General features: G+C 40.5%; 1 pseudogene; it reads left to right on the forward strand.

Annotated features, from left to right (window-relative positions):
* Positions 1 to 6959: 6959 nt before the first annotated feature.
* On the forward strand, positions 6960 to 7344 carry LOC135880658 (uncharacterized; annotated as a pseudogene).
* Positions 7345 to 19315: the final 11971 nt, after the last annotated feature.

Here is a 19315-nt window from a genome sequence, read left to right on the forward strand (position 1 = left end):
ACAAATCTTTGTTGTTATAATTACAATGCTAGTTGTATAGCAATTCAGTTTGTCTTTGAGTCAAAAGGTAAATGAAGTTTCCACTGAAACTTTCCCCCCTGGAGTGTCTTGATTTTGTTAATAGCAATTCCATCACAAATGCTTTTCTCCATAATCTCTCTTCTGCTGTAAATAGGACAGAAATGCAACTTCATGGGGAGAAAAAGGCAGATTGACAGGCTGGGTGAATTAATCCTATTTAGGTTTCAGAGTAGCAGCCGTGTTAGTCTGTATTCGCAAAAAGAACAAGAGTACTTGTGGCACCTTAGAGACTAACAAATTTATTAGAGCATAAGCTTTCGTGGGCTACAACCCACTTTGTTAGTCTCTAAGGTGCCACAAGTACTCCTGTTCTTTTAATCCTATTTAGTGAGCTTTCAGTTGTTTGCAGGAAAGCTGATCTCTTTTTAAATTCACTGCACTTTTGGGCAAGGTGTTAATAGTACTGAGTATTGTCATTTGTATGGAAATGTACTTGTTCATTAATTACGAAACTAACAGCCTTAGCGCACACATACTGGTTGGTATGAAATTAAAAAGTAAAGGGTCTTGTTGCAATATGCATTGAGACTTCATTGATAACTATGAGTTCTAAATAAAGATTTGTTAGTGTCTTTTTCAGACTGTACCTTCACAGAACCTCTATTATCAAGTGAAATGTTGTAGTCAGTTAAAATGATAGGTAGATGCATTTAGCATCTGTACATGTTGGAAACAACTTATCAGTCAGTAGTCAAGTTTTTTTTTCCGAGTCCCCTTTTCATAGTTCATATATTGTCTGACTGCTCAGCAGTCATGTCAAAGAAAGCAAACCACCTTTGTTATGCATCAGCTTAGTATGTTTATAGAAGCGCGGTGTGGTGTTTCTCTTAACAGGAAAGAAATGCTGCTTACAATATTTCACTTAGTTTGTAATATTCTTGTAACTAGGCTCCCTGTGTGAAGGATGGCTTGCTATTTAGGCTTGTTTATTCTGTCTGGAGCTGTTGCTTTGTAAAGGAAGTTGTCATTCGGCTCAGCATGTCTGGAAAGTAGGCAAGTGCTCAAGTCTTCTAATCCAGTGACTACAAAGTAGTTAAAGCTTCAAAGAAAAGTAACGACAGGATTTTGCTGCACTGAAAGAAGATGCATTGTTTGTTAATCCTATTTTTTTTATTGTTACTAATACTGCAGGCTCCTGCAGCATAGTCATTTGGGACAAATAACAATGTAACTTAAACGATTCTTTCCTCTGTGAAGTTTGAAGTCAAATGTCCCTTACCAATTTACTTTTGTGCAAGCCTTTTGAGCTGTTGGCTCAATATTAGTTCTGTTGCAGAAAGCATTCTAGAAAATAGTTCTCTTCAATGATGTTTCCGTTTCAAAATGAAATCTAAACAGTTTGGACAGATACAATTAGCTTATTGTTCATTAGCTTCACAAAACTTAATAAGATGATCATATCTATCAATTCCTAGTACCTTTTTTTTGTTTCTTATAATTTGCGAATTTGGAAATTATGAATCCAAGAACTTTCACTTTTGTGTTGTGAGTACAAACTGTGTTTTGGTACCCAGCTTATTTAGAACTGTTACAAGTGGCCAAGAGAGAACAATGTAAGTAATTCTTGCAAACTTTAAAAAGTCAATTAAAGGCCCAAATTAGGAATTGACAGATTGAACCACTGAATGCTCTGAATCATTTAGCCTAGTATCCTCTCTCTGACATCACAGAAAGGTGCAGGAAACTCTGTAGTGGACAGTTATGGAATAACTGCCCATAGAGAGCAACAAAGAGTCCTGTGGCACCTTATAGACTAACAGATGTATTGGAGCATAAGCTTTCGTGCGTGAATACCCACTTCGTCAGATGCATGTAATGGAAATTTCCAGGGGCAGGTATAAATATGCAGGCAAGAATCAGTCTGGAGATAACCGAGGTTAGTTCAATCAGGGAGGGTAAGGCCCTCTTCTAGCAGTTGAGGTGTGAACACCAAGGAAGGAGAGATTCTTTCTTACCCCAGGTGAGTTTCTATCTCTTCTAAAAAGTTTTATTCTGTCTGATATAACTGTGGAGATTCTCATCCATATAAATGTCTTCTGCCGCATACAAATGAATACCACTAAATTTTTAGGTGTGATATGTTGTGGAAGTGAGTTCCACAAGTCAATTATAGATTCTGTAAAAAATATTTCCTCTTATTTTTAAATCTATTGCCTTCTCAATTGAAATTAGTGTCCCCTTGTTCTTGTATTAGGAAAGGCTGAACAGATGAAACTGGTTTACTTTCTCTATACCATTCACTACATTTGTCTCCTCTCTAAACTAAGTCGTTTCAATCTTTTTCATATTCTGTGTGGAAATCCTTCCATTTCGCTAATCATTCTGGCCAGTGGTGTTTAGACTCCTTTCTCTTTCATATCTTTTTTGAGATGGGGTCGCCCCCAGACCTATAGATAATATTCCAGGTGAGAGTGAGCCACTGATTTATATAATGGTATTATAATATTTTCATTATTTTCTATCCCATTCTTTACACATACCAGTGTTTTGTTGCCTTTGTTTTTAATTGAGCTATCTACAGAAAGGTTCAGCTCTTTTTCCTAGTAGTTACAGTTAATGTAGAACCCAGCAGCAATTGATTCCAATTGACTCATACTGGGTATTCTAGTTCTAGAGGGGAAGGCAGTGCATATATCTATTAGAGATAGATTACACCATGCCTGCATGTAAAGGACATTAATTTAACCCTTGTCTCAATCTATATTAAATGCAGACTGCAAAAAGTAAAGTAGTGGTCTGAATCCTTTTAAGCATTTCACCTCTACCTAGATATAACGCTGTCCTCGGGAGCCAAAAAATCTTACAGCGTTATAGGTGAAACCGCGTTATATTGAACTTGCTTTGATCCACCGGAGTGCGCAGCCCCCCCCCCCCCGGAGCACTGCTTTACCGCGTTATATCCGAATTTGTGTTATATTGGGTCGCGTTATATCGAGGTAGCGGTGTATATTCTTCTCTTTCCCTGATATGGTCATATTTTGCATTACATATGATGTGAGGTTTTTACCACATAGGTGACTACTTCAGTATTACCAAGGTCATACTGCATAGCCAAGGAGTTGCTTTTGCATTATTTAGGTTTGCTAGGGGATCCCAATTTTTTGAGTGGATATGCTTTCTATGCCTTAAAATCCTTGGACTAGATCCACAAAGCATTTAGATGTCTGTTACTTTAGGTGCCTTAGTTCAATAGTTAGATGCTCAGATTCTGCCTAACCCTGTAGGTGCCAAAATTCCCATGGTGCCTGAGTTTCTGCCAATGGGCATGCACACAGCTGCTTAAATCCTGATGCCCAATGCCTATTTTATGCCTAAGCCTCAGTGGGAGTCACAGACTAGGTTCAGAGCACACCTATCGGATCAGGCCCTGTATAATGCACAGCCAGAGGAGGTGGCATCACACATTCCCCCAAGTCATTAGAATACTTTCCCACAATTCAGGAGACTGGGGTTCAAATCCCCATTCTGCCTGATTTGGTGCAGGTACTTGAATCCAGGTCTTCCACTTCTTAGCTGACTGGCCTATAGAGTATTTTTCAGCAGAGCTCTCTCCTATTGAAGCAGTTCCACTTTGTACAAAATACTGAAATATTCTGGGGGTGGGAGGGAATAGGGACAGCATCTATATTCCAGTATTTAGGGAAATCTCCTAGGAAATGGGAGAGTCAGGTTCAAGTCCTTGCCCCAATGAATATTCAAGTATTTTAAACAAAGTGGAAAAGTTTCAACAGGAGATTCCACTAGAGTGGCAGCAGGGCACCTAAAGTTAGACATTGCAATGCTGAACCTAAGTCCCTTTGTGTCCACTGACCGAGTCCTTTGGGCTGGCATGTTCCTAGCTTTGGTATTACCCAATCAGCAATTAAGGTTGTATTCGCTGAAACCAACTTTTAAGAAAGATACTACCAGTTGTAATCAATTATACAGACACTCAGCAGACAGTCAGCCAATGAAAGTACTGATGACAAACAAGGTCTTAAGGACCTAAAAAAGAGCTCTGTGTAAGCTTCTCTCTCTCATCAACACGGTTTTATGGTGGTTTTTTTTTGCCTTCCTCTGCTATATGGAACGTGATTTGCCAGCTAGGATCATCTGGGCATATCTCATCTAATCAGTTCACTGCCTTTGCACAAGCTTTGGGCATTGGTGACATTGGGCCTCTCCTGTTCTCTGCCTGTGGCACACAGTTAAGTCCCCTGAGGACTGAAATGCTTTAGTCTAACTAAAGTCTTTGAGGCTTAATATAAAGTATCTGAATGAAATTTCATGTCCTGTGATATACAGAAGTCAGACTAGATGACTTAGTGGTCTTAATATTAATTGGTGTTCTCTCCTATTGGAAAAAACTCACTGAGAAACCTGGGGAGACCTATGAACCCTACTGAACTTAGATTTCTGGCTTCCAATTGCTCTGACTGTTAAAAACTTCTCCTGATATCTATAGCCTAAACATTTTCTCCCATAACTTTAGGTCACTGCTCCTTGTCCGGTTTAAAATTGTTTTAGGCGGTTCATTAACAGCTCATCTGGTAAGTATTATTTCAGGATGAAGTGGCTTCTTTAACTGATTTTTCCTTCCTTTTGCCAGCTTAATGCCTTAATGTTATTTTTCTATACTTTTGTGTATTTAACTAGAATGACTTTCCTTTGTTGTATAAAGAAAAGATAAATTCAGTCATGGTTCTGCTACAAGTTAGCTTTCACACTCAATTAATTCAAACTAACTTTTCAACACAACATACGTAACTGTCCAACTGAATCATAAACTGAACTATAAGGATAATATTTTATTTTAACATTGTAAAGATCATACAATATCACATTTTTGTTTAGAGTGATTGGCGTACCATGTAACTTAGAGGAAAAGAGATTAAAAATTTTTAAACTCAATTTCCCAAGAAAAACAGTGAAAAGTGAAATTGCATAGAGATATCAATATTGTTTGTTACTAGCCAAATACATATCTTCTCTTCTTAAATTTTAGTTTAAAGAAAAATAAATTTCTATCACAACATAAACTACAACCTAGGACATTTAAATAAGGTTACTATATGGGGAGAATCTCAGAAAATTATTTTGCTGACTCACCTGACAGCCAGACCAGGTGGTTAGCACCAGCTCAGGTGTAGAAAAGGGCTTGAATGTTTTTCAGAGGATTACAGAGCCAGGGACAGAGAAAGAGAGGTCTAGAAGAGAAAACCTTAGGAACAATCTAACTCCGGAAAAAGCTTAGGCTAAGGTTCATATTTTCTTGTTTTAAGTTAAAGACAAATGTGAGGAAAGGGGCAAATGTAGACCAAGACCTCTGTATTATGTATATACTTGGTAGCAAAATGGGAACAGCACCTGTTTACATATATCTGCATCTGTAAAATATTGAATTAATAATTCAACATATGCACATACCAGAGTTATGCATATCCGCACATTAAAATGATCAACCATACAGAAATATGCAAACAAAAGAGACAGTGCGAACCCTCGTTTTCTTCTTCAACTCTCTCCCACCCCTGAAAATGCTTCAGTAATACAATAACATGTCCACAAAATGTATAAAGCAACATTCATCCAAATCAGAATATCAAAGAATCCTACTGTCTGAAATAAGACAACATCATACTGCACATCAGGACTTGGGTCAAATATCTAGAATTTCTTGATCTATACTGTTTAGTATATGAAATAAGGAGTTTGACTTTATTTGATAAGAAATTTTAAGAATTGATGAACGGTAATGCACGTGGAAATACCATTTCCTTATTATTACGTCTGTTAGGCTAGTTTTTCCATGATCAATACAAATTCCGCCATACTGCATTTTTAAACTAGTTACTTCCTTCCTCTTCCAGCAGTCAACACTTGCACATCTGGCTGCCACCAGTAAATTGTTTCATTAATTTGTTTTTCTAAAATATATACTTTCTCATTTGGGACATGCAAATATAATATTGGTGGCTCAAGAGGGAGGTCATGACCTGTAATCTCTTTAAGCTCTATAACTATTTGCTTCTAAAATTTTACTACCTTTGGGCATTCCCACCAAATATGTAGAGAATTTCCTGCATCACCCCCAACACATATTAGACTTTCTCTCCTCTAAATTTAGTCTAGTTGGCATGAGATCCCAGTAGTACATAATTTTAAAATAATTTACCCTTATGGTAGTACTGTGTCCATGAAAGGATGTGCCAATCAGAAATTCCCTTTTTATCTTCTGATATGGCCCTATCAGTAGTATTTTCAGTACTTTAATAAATGTGCATTTTCTAACTAAAAGCCAGAGAATTCCATAAAATACATTTCTAGAATTTCTCCTCTAGAATTTCTTTTTTAAAAATGTTTTAAATTTGTAATTTCCCAACATTATTCTTCCATTTGAGCTGTAAGGTAATTTTGATTCATTAGAGAGGTTTAGAAAGATCACAGCTTTTCTTGTCTGTATCCCCATATCTTAAATATCTTCTTCCAGTGGACTGTCATCAAAGAAAAATTCTTTTTTTTTTTTTTTAACCAAATGGATGGTGGATTTTATATCTATAGTCCCTTTAATTGTTTATATTGAAGGGTCACTTATTTATACTCAAACGTTTGCTTTAGGCTATGTCTACACTACAATCTTAAGTTAAACTATGCTGGGTGCACTTACAGCCACCACAATAATTAGTCTGGTGGCTGATGTCCTCACTACCCTTCTTCTGTCGGTGGTGCGTGTCCTTACCAGGAGCACTTCTGTCAACTGAAGAGGGGCAGGGTGGGGGACTGAGAGCCAAGCTGGGAGCTGTGACCATGGGGAGAGGCAGCGGCAAACAGCTGGGAGCTGCAGAGAGTGCTGCTGTTTTTGCTGGACCGGAGAGAGGTTGGTAGCACGCTCAGTGAGGATGGTCTGTACCAAGCAGACAGCTCATGAATCCACAGGTGGCAAAGAGCAGCTCGCCGCTAAGGCTGCCCTGAAAAGCGCCCCCACCACGGGTGGGGTGAAGAAGCCCCATTGCTACCGCCCCGGCACCGTGGCCCTGCGGGAAATTCACCGAGCTGCTGATCCGCAAGCTGCCCTTCCAGCACCTGGTGCGGGAGATCGCCCAGGACTTCAAGACCGATCTGCACTTCCAGAGCTCAGCTGTCATGGCCCTGCAGGAGGTGAGCAAGGCCTATTTCATGGGGCTCTTCGAGGACACCAACCAGTGCACCATCCACGCCAAGAGAGTCACCATCATGCCCAAGGACATCCAGCTGGCACGCCACATCTGCGGGGGGAGAGCCTAGAGCACCCCCCTCAGAGTCCGCTGGCTCACAAAACAAGCCTCTCCTCGTGGAGCTAAAACAGTGGCCCCTCCCTGCAGCTCCCAGCTCTTTGCTGCTGCCTCTCCAGGTGGAGCTAACACCTAGGAGCTGTAGGGAGGGGTTGGTGAGGGTACGGGGGGGGACATGCCTGGGGTGTATGACTAAAGCTGTTGGGGGAGATGAACCTTTAAATTCTTCCCCCTACTCTCAGTAGGCAAGTTATCTTTGGCAGAAGCTGCTAGCCCCACCACACCGCTGCAGGATAAAAGCCCAGAGCTCCCCCCTTCTCCCAGTCTGGTAGGTGGGGAGGGGGGAGCTCCGCAAGCTGCACTTTAAGTGTTAAAGAGCCGCATGCGGCTTGCGAGCCACAGTTTGGCCACCCATGTTTTAGCATGTCGGCATAGCAGGGGAGTTACGTTAGCAGGAGAAGCATTTCAGTGTGTACACCTTCACTGTTTTGTCAACGAAACCTGACTTTTGTTGACAAAACTGTGTAGTGTAGACAAGGCCTTAGATGCTCTACAAGTAGGTTACAAGTAATAATCTCTTATCTGTGCGGTTCTAATTTATAACCTGTCTCAGTAACAGGGCCGGCTCCAGGCACCAGACGACCAAGCACGTGCTTGGGGCGGCACCTTGTAAGGGGCGGCCAATCTTGGGGTGGCGAGGCGGTGCTTGGGGTTTTTTTTTGTTTATTTGTTTTGTTTCGGCGGGGCGGCGCTCGGTGGTTTGTTGTTGTTTTTGGTTCGGCGGGGCGGTGCTCGGGGGGGGTGTTGTTTTTGGTTCGGCGGGGTGGCGCTCGGGGGGGTGTTATTTTTGGTTCGGCGGGGCGGCGCTCGGGGGGGTGTGTTATTTTTGGTTCGGCGGGGCGGCGCTCGGAGGGGGGTTGTTTTTGGTTCGGCGGGGCTTTTTTTTTTTTTTTTTTTTGCTTGAGGCGGCAAAAAAGTTAGAGCCGGCCCTGCTCAGTAACAAAACTTGAATTGGGACTTTCAAATAAATTTTAAAATAAAATTCACATATTCTCCTTTATCTTATACTTAAAACAACCTAAGAGATGTAATATTTTTGTGTGCCCCTTATGTTTTCTAATAGCTTGGGCTTGATTTTATTACAGACCTTTTCAGGATATTCTCACAGCTGATTGCCACTTACGATTCAAATGTCTGTAAATCTTACACTCCTGAGCTTCTTCTGTAATGTCCACATAGGACATCATTGGCCTCCAAGTGTCCTGTCTTGAGGCAAACTTCTAGGTAGTTGTTGGTTAAAGACAAATGCCCCAAAGCACTTCTTCTATTACCAGAATGAGGAAGGTAATGAACCTCAAAAACCCCCTTGGATTGTAAACTCCAGCAAATGCTGCTTAGCTGAGTTTTAGGACCTTCATCCTAAGCCTTGCATCGCAGTAGGTAAAAATGAATGATCATTTTTAAACTGAATGTGTCAGGTAGGAGAGTCTTCTGCCATAATTATTGTTATGACATAAAAATGATATATGGACTAGAGGTAAGTTAGAGGAAGTTTATACCTTCCTATTAAAACATTAATTTTGTATTTTAAATATAATTGAGCAGTTGGAATATATATATTAGGGTAAGTCTGAATTCAAAGTATCAAGGAAGAAGTTGTGTCTATTCATAATTACCCCATAAGTATTAGGACAGTGTGTTGAAAGAAGTGATGTAGACCATACATGCATCGTTTTGAAGGGATGTTTTAAAATAAAACTGAAGAAACAAAAAGAATCTTTTGACAAGCCAAAAACATACTAACCTTGTGGGGAATACCTTTACTGGGGAACAAGAAATAAAGACATCACCTAGACTAGTACCCTGGGAACCCTGATAGCTGAAGTTGCCACTATTTGAGACCTTGAAAATTTAAGATATTCTGTGGTTACTGTGGTGACTGATGGCAAATTCTCTTCTCTTTGACCAAAATCCCTTGCATAAGGATAGGTGATCTGGCTTGGATAAAATTACAAGCTTGAACAGGATCTGAACCAAACCTATTTGAGGATAACTTTGCTGTTTTAATTTTTTTAATAACTCCACTTCCTAGTTCTGGCTGGAAGCAATTTAATGCTGCAAGGGTGAATAATCTTGAGGTATTTCCAGCCAGACCAGAAGCAGTACTAGATGTCTTGGAAAAACTGTGTCTGTTCTTGCTAGAGTTGTAATCCAGTTTTGCAGACTCAGTTGGTTTGGACATTAATATGTGAATTTTTGGATACTTATCCAACCTGTATAACCTTCTGAGGCTCCTCTCTCATTTGCCTTGTCCTGTTTTTGTCAGCATAGTGCTGTAAAAGACTTACTGAATCTCTTTAAATCCTGATACTTTAAGTATGTCAAACTAGCTAGAGCAGGGGTCAGCAATCTTTCAGAAGTGGTGTGCCGAGTCTTCATTTATTCACTCTAATTTAAGGTTTCGTGTGCCAGTTATACATTTTAATGTTTTTAGAAGGTCTCTTTCTATAAGTCTATAATATGTAACTAAACTATTGTTGTATGTAAGTAAATAAGATTTTTTAAAAATGTTTAAGAAGCTTCATTTAAAATTAAATTAAAATGCAGAGCTCCCCGGACCAGAGGCCAGGACCCAGGCAGTGTGAGTGCCACTGAAAATCAGCTCGCGTGCTGCCTTCGGCACGTGTGCCATAGGTTGCCTACCCTGCGCTAGAGTTTCATGATTTATTTTTTTTTAAATTTAGGGCATATAGATTAGACATTTTTCCTTTACTAAACCTTCCAACATAATGAAGATATAAAGAAATGAGTTGTGATCATAATATTACTAAAACATTTTAATAGGTGCCCATAGGGGCATCATACAGAAGGATTCTGGGAATCATTCACAAAGTTAGGAATGGGATGCTGATGAATGAACAATTTTATGGAATGGGGAATCTGTAGTAATTGCTGTTGCATGCAGTGTGCATGGATTTCTAAAAATGTTAGATGAAAAATGTCTTACGAATGTTCTGTCTACTCTAGATAATTTCTGATCATATCATTTTTTGAAGAAAACTTGCACATCTCATTGAGGTGATATGGCAAATCTACCTCAACGGTAGGCAATGGATTTGCCATACAGAAATAATTTTGAATGTGGTCTTACTCATCAAGGACCAGACTCCCCAGGCCCTTGTGTAGGGAGAGGGAGCGAAAGTTCCAGGACTGATTCTTTCCTATAACATTGTGCCCCATCCAATGGCAAGGAACAATTCTGAGAACTTCGGAGAGCTCAGGGACTACACTCTCTGTGCACTCCTGGAGGTCCAGATTACTCTGGAGGAGTACCATCTATTGAAATGAATGGGGCAGTTCATACCTCAGAGCTATGATTTTAGGCTCTCTGCAATCTCAGTAAAGCGTCTTTGAATCTGTTACACTTGCTTAACAGTCTGAGGTGGTGGTTGTTGGTTTATTTTTTTATTTTTTTTGTAACCATAACAGCTAAAGACTTAAAAAAGTGAAAGCTGAGACTCCGGAGAAGAATTGAGGTCTGTCTGCACCCCTTGCCCCACCAGTCATTTGTGCACTACTCTCACTGTTGAGGGATGTCACCCACACTTTAGGCAACATGGATATACAGACTTTGCAGGCTGACTGCTCCGACTATGTGCCAGAGAGATATGGGAGGGATTGTTCCTCCTTAGGACCAATCTCTCCCTCAGCTCCCTTTGGGATGACTTGGCTCCACACCATCCCTCAGTGCAAGCCAGGAGCCAAGTGTCAAAGTTTGGCCCCAAGACCATAAATTCACCCTACAGTAGAAACTCTCATTATTCTATGCTCCTGTGAGTTCTGCTTAAACTATTTGCCTTTCTGTAATAAAGTACAGTATATCATCATAGCTTTTAACCAGAGAAGGAAATTAATTGTTTTGCAAGGCAGAGGTAAGACAGAACTACTAAATGGTAAAGGTTTTGCACATTTTTTTTTTCCTGGGTTCAGATGAGGTTTACTGAGAATTTTTTCAAAATTTGGTCTCTTAATTTTTTAGAAATGCACGTTTACAACATTTTAAGGGATTAACCACAATCCTTAGTGGTTTATGTTTTCTTGTTCCTCTCTGCTGTGGGATAAAGTGTTTAGAAATCCTTAACTTTTTGTGTGGCTAAATATGTGACATGACTATTTGGTTAATTAGCATTACTGCACAGTTCAGAACATATAACTTCATCATCGTAGTAAACTTGAGTCCATAGACTAATTTAAATAAATGTTCAAGCTTGGAACTAAAGCCAGTTAATACTATAAAAATATGCATTTCATAAATGTTTGCCGTGTATCATGCATTCTCTCCTTCCCTGTCCATTTCCTTTAACCCCCATCTTTGTACGTCCTGTTCCTTCATTCTAACTTCTCCCTTCTCTTTACATATTTTCTATTTCCATCCTATTAGGTATGTTGTTCTCTGCCCAGATTCAATTTCATTCTGGCCCTTTTCTCCCAATCTCCTACAACACTAGATTCTTAATTTGCCACAGTCAACAGGTATAGCACCGTCAATACATGCATCTCCACCAGTATGGGCCCCACCCTAAGGATTAGAAGAGAGTGGAGTTTGTGTCCAGATCTTGGTCTACCTGCCACTTGTTGTCATGGCTCTTGTGATGGGTAGGCACCTCAAGTCACTGAACTGCTGTCAGATGGTTACATTTGAAACGGTGATGGAGAGATGAATTCCTCCATTTTATTTTGAGAGTTACAATGCTACAGTAAAAATAATGGGCTTGGCTTTTAACTATTTGAGAGAAGTCAACATTCTTTTTTTCTGTAAATTAATACTGTTGGTTATGAAAAAGTGGAAATTGTGAACTCCTTTCTCCTTTTGGTACATATAATGTATGCATTCTGTATGAGTTCCTTCATACTTTTCTCCCAGTGACTTTTATCTTTGAACTAGCAAGCCCACCCTCTTTGGTAATTCTGAGTCAGTTAGGTCAGACTTGGGCTTTTCTGTGCAGGGGCTGCCAAGTTATACTGAAATGTGTGGTGGTTTTGTGATCTGGATGACTGTCCAAAATAGACTAAGAATTGAAACTACCAAATGTCTTTAATTTAAAAATGTAATTTGGACTGGAACCATAGGTCCCAGGGGTAAAAGACCAGTGCTTTCATTTTTACTACTTAGTCATCATTCCTCCCTGCATAGGGGATTTTTTTTTCACTGTGCAGGGGCTATGGTTTACATTGCCTTTTTAACAAAAATGAGTTCAGTTGATTTAATGTTCTGTTTTGTGATGAAGTATCCTGCCTAGGTCATAGTTTAGCTGTTAACAAGATATTTATGAAGTGGTAAAATTTCTCTACTCTGTGGTGAATTTAGCCTCTGGAGTAGGGCAAAAAGTTGGCTGTTTAGCAAATAAAATAAATACACTTTCAAATTATATGTTAAAACTATTGCATTTAATTTTAAACTTTTAGAACCACTTAAATCAGTTAAATTTCTGGAAACTGCTCAGGACTATTGTAAGCTGATCTTTGCAATAGGAAAGGTTGAAACCATTTCAGTTAGATGAGTAGCGCACAAGGCTGTCCCAGGGAGCAAAATTTCTGATTTACAGAACAATTTAAATTCATACCTTTATGCTGTATATAAACTCTGAAATGTATTTGAAAATAAGGGCCCATTCTTGAACTCCTTTCTCTGACAAAGCTCCCATTGACTGACTTACATGAGATTTGCCTAATAATGGACCTGAAATGTTGACTTACAATTAGCATTTCTGATCAACTGCTAGTGGTGGTAGGTTTTTTGTGTGTGTTTTTGGGTGTTGGTGGTTAAGTAACATTTGTGATACCAGCAGTATGTTTCTTTCATCTTTGTCTAGTTACTGTTGTTGTTTTGTATTGTGGTAGTACCTAAGGCCTAGTTAGAAATAGGGGTCTCATTGTGCTAGGCGTTGTATCCACCCGTCATGAAAAGATGGTCTGCTCCCCAGAAAGTTTGTTCTGTGTAAATAGTGAGAGGTTTTTTGACTTGCCAGCAAAAGTATTGAAAATTAATCTTGGTTTGAATTCCAGTTGCATCCATGAACCAGCAGTGGTTTCTCTAAATATTGTTCACATCTATGAGTGGCCTGGAGAAGCTTTTTGCAAACTTTCCTCTCCCTTTTTGTATATTGGCAAACTTTATCAGACTGCTATTCTATGATACATTGAATTTTGAGTAGTGTTTATTGTAATACATCATGTGGGGGAACTTGCACAGTATTTCACCTGTGTCATTAATTAGCTGGGCATATCAAATGTGCCTCTTGAGTGTCAGCTCAGCAGAAGTGATTCTTGATTGGTTTCTCTGAGAGAGGCTGTAAGTTAGCCGAGTTCCAGTTCAGGTGGAAAAAACTATTTTCTTGTAGTCCCTGTTTCTGTCTGACTCTGTCAGGTAGTGGCCTCCTGTATGAATACTTTCTGTAGTGCAGTTCCTCCAGTTATTGGGAAATACACCTCTACCTTGATATAACGCTGTCCTCGGGAGCCAAAAAATCTTACCGCGTTATAGGTGAAACCGCGTTATATTGAACTTGCTTTGATCCACTGGAGTGCGCAGCCCCGCCCCCCGGAGCACTGCTTTACCACGTTATACCCGAATTCGTGTTATATCGGGTCGTGTTATATCGAGGTAGAGGTGTAGATCAATTTTATTTTATATTTTGGCTCACTTAATTATAGATTAGACTTAAAAGAGGAAATTTGTTTTTCTGAGACTAAGTTCTGTTTTTGCAATAGGGATGAGATCTTATTCAATTTCCAGCTTCAGTGAGCCAGCAAAGTGGTGAGAATGTCCCTGAAGCTAAACCTTGCTTGTAGATTCACAAGATCTGGCCATGGGGAGGAAAGTGCATTTGTTTGAACGTGGACCTTTTTCAAACTTCGGGACCCAGGAATAATTTCTGACAGAAATTTGTCCCTGACAACCCCCTCCCCCCATTGAACTGAACTTGAAAGACATGACTCCATAAACATGTTTTGAGTTCATATTTTGCCTGTAAACTACTTATCACCTATAGTTAACATCCCATACATCTGGTCCTGTATTATTAGTGCCATAAATAATGTAGCTTTGTCCAGGGTCAGATTAAGGTTATGAGGGGCTAATGGGAGGGAAGGGCCTAAGTATGAATTACATATTGCAAAAAAAATTATGATGTCATCAAACATTTGTCTACATACATATTTACCTATTATTTATGTAAAATTAACAAGTTTATTCTACTCTCATTACACTCAATTCTTCAAACAAACATTTTTTCCCTTGCTTTAGCTGTGGCAAAGTCATGAATGATGTCATCGTAATTCAAAGACTATTTCATTCTCAGTGCTCAACAGTGACAAAGCACTGAGATCCTCTTGAGTCATGGTGGATCAGAGGGCATTTTTGACCCTTGTTAGAGGAGAAGGAATGTTCTCCACTACAGTTAGTGATCATTAGTGACACAAACAGCCGTAATGCAGTTACAACATTTGGGAAACGTTCTATCACATTGGATTCAGTGATAACTCGGTACATCCAAATAGATTTGCTTTCATCATCTTTTCTCTCTATATCTGAGAGTGATGTGAATTCAACAAACTGAAGAAATTCTTTAGTAAAATCTACTGGGAGATCGGGAGATCATCTGGGTACTTCTGACACAGACGTTTGATACTTTCACTGACCTTGGAACTTGAAATGTTAGGTGAAAAATTTGTCAGCACACTAACGGTTTTGTTAATATTTTCATAAGCCTCAATCCAATGTTCTAATGAACTCTTCAGTTTGTCGATGATTGTGATGAAGGTGTTAACTCTGAAAGCCTCCTTGCCACTGAGTGGGCAGTTGCATTGTCGCATGTCTTCTGTCTTTTGTGGCATTTGGTTGCATCAACTGGTTAATGCAGAGAAGAAATTGTACAATTCTTGGACAAATCCAAACTGCTTCAACACAACAATCTACGGCAGACTGGCCAACAAGGTTGAGTGAGTGAGCAGCACATGGTATGTAATCAACCAAAGCCTTGCGCTCTTTTTTTCTTTGCCTGCATCCCGGAATATTTGCCGCTCATATTACTTGCATTGTCATAGCTTTGGTCATGACAAAGGCTGATGTCAATCCCATTTTTGGTAATTGAGTAGGTATCAGGCAAGTTTCTCCCCTGTGGCTGGTGATGTTATGAAGGTCATGAAATGCTCAACTGGTCCTCTGGGTAGCACATTACGCAAGATGACAGTCAACTGATCTACATGTGACACATCCAGTGTTGAGGCGATGGACCCTGAAAAAATCCCACATTTTTGATCTCCTCTACAATGGCTGATAGCATCTTCTTTGCCAGCAGTGCAATGAATTCATCACATAGATATGATGTGTGGCCTTTTCCATGATTTGCATGTTCATTGATGTGTTGAGCTAAGAAAGGGTCAAATTTAGCGATGAGCTCTAGAACGCCAAGGTAATTGCCATTGGGTTTCGATCCAACAGTCTTATATGAGCCATGGAATGGCAGACCACGCTCAGCAAGAAAAACTATGGTTTCAGCTACGCGTCTGAGGATGTTCTTCCAATAAGCATGAGCTTCCAAAAACTGGTTTTCCAGTTGGGTATCAATTCTGCCACTAACTTTCTTTTGGGCATGGTAGCTGCTAATGGACAACGTATGCTGCTCACTCGTGCATGATTGGTAATGTATGCAGTATTCTTCCAATCACTGAAGCCTTTGCCGAACTTTCCCTACTTTTTGGTATCAGAAAATAGGCAGCAATAAAAACAGTACATTTTCTTCTTGGAAGGCAAATAGATGAGCCATTCTCACTTGCCAAACTGTTTGTTAGGTTTCACATATTCAAACATTGATTTGGTCAGATAACGATTCTGACTGGTGTACTCTTGCTTTGTCAATAAAAAGTCAGCATCTAGATTCTGCCATTTCTGTGGCCCTTTCTCAGTCCAATATGCAATGAGATCTTGAGAAGTCGTGTCCCACTCGCCTGGATCGTTGGAGAAGGATATTTTTGTATTATTATCTGGGAAAGTCTTCAGAAGAGAGGAGTGAGACTGCAGCTAGAGAAGTCACAGGAGGCTGCTCCTTTTCATCAGGCGCAGGCGAAGCAGGTTCACTTGGGCTGGTATTTGCCTGGACTTCCTCACCACCAGACTTAGTAGGAGGAAAAAATGTTAGGAGAGAAGGAGTTCCTTTCAGCACTACATCTTGTCTTTGCCGTCTTTCTTTGGCCTCCTTCAATTTCTGCCAGCCTCCTTTTTTTGACATGGTTTCTGTTGTCCAGTGTAGGCCTACTATGTACAAAGTTCACTATTGCTTGGGCCCACAAACACTTGCTTAGTCCACGAAGACAAAATCACAAGTTCACAATGTGATTTTTTTCTTAAACTGTTTTCAACTTTAAATAAAACAATGTATTTTTATTTGATTTTTTGCTATTACAGAACTGAAAAGATTGGCTTTGAGCCTGGTTAATTCAGTTTGGCAATTTCTGCATGGAGAATGAATATGCTTTTGTGTCAGACATGTCCCAAAAAAGGAGTGTACTGTGACCCTGTGGATTGCCATGGATTGTTATAATAAATTAATAAAGGTAGTAAGGGAAAAAAAGCCAAAAGAAACAATTTGATCGGAGATTGGCAACTGTATAGGTGTTATAGAAACCATTGCATGCATTTGATAAGTAGGAAAAAAGTTAATAAGACTAATAAAACTGTAAATGACCCCCAGAGACTTTAATACTGTTAATGACTTGGGCAGAGGATAATGTTGGAAGGTCATAAATCTTCTAGTCTCCTTTGACAAATTTTGCAAATAATCTTGCACTTAAATATAGCAAGGGAAATGTAGGGCCTATTTAAGCATTATTTGATATAATGTAGCCTCTTATGTGCGTGCATAGGCTCATAATATATTAACGGATGAGCCTGTAAGAGTTACAAAAAGAGAGAAGAACCAACCAAAATGCTAAAATAAAAATCCTGAACTAGAAGTTCCTGTTGTTTTAACTTAGAGGGAAGAAGAAAAAAAATAACTGGTGCAGATAATGCTGACTTTATTTCATGAAGATTTTGATCACGGAAAGTGAGAAATTTAAAAAATCTTGCTGAATTTAAGCCTTGTAGCACTACAATTCTTAATGAGGGTTAATAGATTCCAAGCCAGAAGGGATCATTGTGATAATCTAGTTTGATCCCCTGCGTAACACAGAGCAGATAATGTCCCCAAAATAATTCCTAGAGCATACTTTTAGTAAACATTGAATCTTGATTTAAAAATGGCCATTAATGGAGAATTCACCACATCCCTTGGTAAATTGTTCCAGTGGTGAATTATCCTTACTGTTAAAATTTACTCCTTATTTCCAGTCTGAATTAGGGTATGTCTACACTACGGGATTAATCCGAATTTACAGAATTCGAATTTTGGAAACAGATTGTATAAAGTCGAATGTATGCGGCCACACTAAGCACATTAATTTGGCAGTGTGCGTCCATGTACCGGGGCTAGCGTCGATTTCCGGAGCGTTGCACTGTGGGTAGCTATCCCATAGCTATCCCATAGTTCCCGCAGTCTCCTCCGCCCATTGGAATTCTGGGTTGAGATCCCAATGCCTGATGGGGCCAAAAACATTGTCGCGGGTGGTTCTGGGTACATCCTCCCCCTCTCTCCAGGGAAGCAATGGCAGACAACCGTTTCGCGCCTTTTTCCTGGGTGAACAGTGCAGACGCCATACCACGGCAAGCATGGAGCCCGCTCAGTTCAAGACAGCAGTCATGAACATTGTAAACACCTCGCGCGTTATCGTGCAGTTTATGCTGAACCAGAACCTGCAAAACCAGGCGGTGAGGAGTAGGCTACGGCAGCGAGAGTGATGAGGATATGGACATGGAATTCTATCAAACCGCGGGCCCCGGTGCTTTGGAGATCATGCTGTTAATGGGGCAGGTTATAGCCATGGAATGCTGATTCTGGGCCCGGGAAACAAGCACAGACTGGTGGGACCGCATAGTGTTGCAGGTGTGGGACGATTCCCAGTGGCTGTGAAACTTTTGCATGCGTAAGGGCACTTTCATGGAACTTTGTGACTTGCTTTCCCCTGCCCTGAAGCGCCAGAATACCAAGATGAGAGCAGCCCTCACAGTTGAGAAGCGAGTGGCGATAGCCCTGTGGAAGCTTGCAACGCCAGACAGCTACCGGTCAGTCGGGAATCAATTTGGAGTGGGCAAATCTACTGTGGGGGCTGCTGTGATGCAAGTAGCCAAAGCAATCGCTGAGCTGCTGCTACGAAAGGTAGTGACTCTGGGAAATGTGCAGGTCATAGTGGATGGCTTTGCTGCAATGGGATTCCCTAACTGTGGTGGGGCGATAGATGGAACCCATATCCCTATCTTGGCACCGGAGCACCAGGGCAGCCAGTACATAAACCGCAAAGGGTACTTTTCAATGGTGCTGCAAGCACTTGTGGATCACAAGGGACGTTTCACCAACATCAATGTGGGATGGCCGGGAAGGGTTCATGACGCTCGCGTCTTCAGGAACACTACTCTGTTTAAACGGCTGCAGCAAGGGACTTACTTCCCGGACCAGAAAATAACCGTTGGGGATGTTGAAATGCCTATAGTTATCCTTGGGGACCCAGCCTATCCCTTAATGCCATGGCTCATGAAGCCATACACAGGCAGCCTGAACAGGAGTCAGGAGCTGTTCAACTACAGGCTGAGCAAGTGCAGAATGGTGGTAGAATGTGCATTTGGCCGTTTAAAAGGTCGCTGGCGCTCGTTACTGACTCGGTCAGACCTCAGCCAAACCAATATCCCCATTGTTATTGCTGCTTGCTGTGTGCTCCACAATCTCTGTGAGAGTAAGGGGGAGACCTTTATGGCGGGGTGGGAGGTTGAGGCAAATCGCCTGGCTGCTGATTATGTGCAGCCAGACACCAGGGCGATAGAACGCTTCACA

The sequence above is a fragment of the Emys orbicularis genome, chromosome 6 (assembly GCF_028017835.1).
Source record: "Emys orbicularis isolate rEmyOrb1 chromosome 6, rEmyOrb1.hap1, whole genome shotgun sequence".
NCBI classification, from domain to species: Eukaryota; Metazoa; Chordata; order Testudines; family Emydidae; genus Emys; species Emys orbicularis.